The sequence below is a fragment of the Etheostoma spectabile genome, chromosome 5, assembly GCF_008692095.1.
Source record: "Etheostoma spectabile isolate EspeVRDwgs_2016 chromosome 5, UIUC_Espe_1.0, whole genome shotgun sequence".
Classification (NCBI taxonomy): domain Eukaryota; kingdom Metazoa; phylum Chordata; class Actinopteri; order Perciformes; family Percidae; genus Etheostoma; species Etheostoma spectabile.
Window position 1 is genome coordinate 12,598,604 of NC_045737.1, and position 3,124 is coordinate 12,601,727.

The following is a 3,124-nucleotide window of genomic DNA, read 5'->3' on the forward strand; positions in this document are numbered from 1 at the left end:
ACACACACTTTGAATGTAGGTAGAGCGCTGTTGGAAAGTGGGCAGTACGTTACTTTGCATTGTGGCTGTCACAGGATCGACTAGCTGTCATAATCTCGCTGCAGGTTTCTGTGAAAGAAACAAAATCACATCTGATTTTATGACGAAACTCCAGAGCAATATTTAGTCAGAGAGAGAGAGAGAGAGAGAGAGAGAGAGATCGAGATCCCCCATTGAAGCCCTGAACAATCTGCTCTCATCATCATCTTTCATGTTTCTATCACTGTTTGTCTTTCACGTTGCAGCATCACCAGTTGAGACATTGCCATTTGAGGTAAGTGTTTTGTTTTTTTAATGATTGTTTTTCCATGTGTTTAAGTATTGCTGACTGAATTAAATGTGTGAAAGTCCAAGAACGATTGAGTAAAATCATTTGCGTACCAATTTCATGGTACATACAGTATTTTAACAATATTTTAATATTTAGTAACTGTTTGATTGCCATACTATTATTAATTAACGTTAATCAACCCTCTTCAACAGCAAGGAGCTCTATAGAGAAACTTGCGAGCCACAAGCAGGAAAACAGCAAAGGAATGGCCGAAACTGCATAGCGCCCCTTTAACAAACACCTAGCTTATTAACAATTAACTCGTACGTAGTTTGAATCAAGGTTAATTTGTGGAATGTGTCTACTCTTCCTTTGCACTTCCTCCTCTGCTAACAGATGACTCCCCATATCTGTAGTTGTAACGTGGCCGTAGGACAGTTGGGTTTCTTAAATTCAACAAACAGCCTCATCTTTATCATGATTTTTCAACCTGTTGTGGTGTCGAATCCAAAATGTTTCTTCACATTACTTAGATTGGTTGGAATCCTGATTATCCGTTCTTCGTGGCCTACACGTTTCCTCTGTTTTGCTTTAAAGAAGATAATGCAGATGGTTTTATTTACTAAGGGCAACAAGGCGAGCTTTATAATGTTACAGCGCGTTTCACAGATGCCCCCTGCTGGATAACAAGAATTTTCTTCAGTTGTGAATTTGGGCATCAAGATTGAATATTACATACAATACATTTTTTCCCCATGAACTTTGAAGAAAAGGTGACAGTCATTGTAGCCGATGCTCTAATATATCAGGCTGTAGTTTAATCTCTTAATGTGACTTTCCCTTACACAATATACAAGATATACTGTGGTCCTCCTGTCTTTCAGGTTAAGAATAATGTAGGTAAACCTGCATCCTTAACCTCCCACTATCATTGAAACCAAAGAGTAATGGTGCATCCACTTTTCCAGCTCCACCTCCACCTCTAAAATTTTCACTCTGACTCCAGAATAATGCATCTGCATTTGTTTTCCTCGCTCACTCTAACCTCTCGCTCTCGCATGACTCCAGAATAATGGAGATGTATTTATTTTTACACCTTCCGTCGCCCCCCCCCGGTCGCTATCAATCTGGCTTTAGAATAATGTAGGCACATCTGTTCTGCTCACCCTCCTAACCCCTCAATTTCCCCGCCACTTCAGGATAATGTAGGTGCATCTATTATCTCCACTCACACCAGCGCCGCTGTCTCCGACCCATTTTTAGAATAATGTAGTCGCATTTACAACCACAGCCAACCCCTCACACTATCACTACAAAGTTTTTAAAATAAAACATATCTTCTCTGCTTCAAGCTTTACAATCATGCAGAATAATTTATTATTGCGCCAAATCATGCCGACACTCTTAGGTTTCCATATTCTCTCCACCAGCTACTTTAACTTTCTCCTCTATTCTCCGGAGACACAAACACAGACGAGGTGCAGGGAGGGAAGAGAATGAAACAAAAAGCACTCGGTAGTAGATAAGAGTGTTGTTGCAGCGTAACCCCCGGCTTTTATTTATCATATCTCCAAATGGTGGTGTAGCTGTTGTGCTGTGGTCAGGATACAGTGACCTTAGTTGATCAACTACCCCCTCAGCAGCCTGATAAGAGGGCTAATATAACAGCGAGCGAGGTTGTGAGGTTGTACTGTAATTATTTCTGCGCTGTCAGAGGGGGAACGGGCCGTAGCCCCCCCCCCGCCGATTCAAATCTGAGGGGAAACTAAAAAGAGGAGAAGGAGGAAGAAGGGCCGCAACGACGACAACAACAACGCCAACGTCAGTGAGACAAATATCAGCCAGCCGCTGGAACTCGCCTGAAATTGGACCAGTTTGTCATGCACAAGGCAGACACACACACACACACACACACACACACACACACACACACACACACACACACACACACACACACACACACACACACACACACACACACACACACACACACACACACACACACACACACACCTTTATTCAAACTTTACTGGTTACACAATAACACAAAATACTCACAGATAGATATGTAAAAAATGCTCGGAACATGCACCGTATCATGCTTATATTGTACACTGTATGACACACAAACGTACTGTGAACAAATTACTTTTAAATTAAAATCACCAAATGGTGTCAATCCCACTTGGGCTCAATTAGTTCCGCAAAGTAAAAAAAAGAAACTTTCAGTTTACTTGTGTGGTCAAAAAGGACAAAAACCCAAGTCTCTCGGGTAAAAGTACATGTTTTGTTTGACCCATACCCGCCCCAACCTCCCTCCTTACATGGAATTTGGCGCTCTTTTACTTCGTCACATTACTTTCTGCTTTGCTGCCGTCATTACTATAGCCACTAATGGGCGCCACCACTATAAATGTAAAAATAAGCATATAGGCCTTAGCATTATGGTTTCCAGTTAGTTACAGTGAAAATTTGGTTGAAAAAAATGGTTTGGAGCCAATTTGCTTAAAACCATGTAGATGTCCTCGTACCAGGATTGTTATCAAGCATGTAAAATGTCACGCAAAACGTCACACAGATTGGATAATGTACAGTACATTCAAGGAATGGAACTGGTCATCTCACTAGGTAGAGGACATCAAAGTGTAACGACTGTAACTTCCTGTTGTAAGTAGGAGGCGCTATGATGATTGGTATGTTAATGTCCTCAGGCCAGGTACCTGACCAGTGCAGTTAAAATCCAGATTTGAACCATGCCGAAGCAATAAATACTGTTTCACAATAGGTCTGTCGTGCGTGCCCTGTATAGACCAT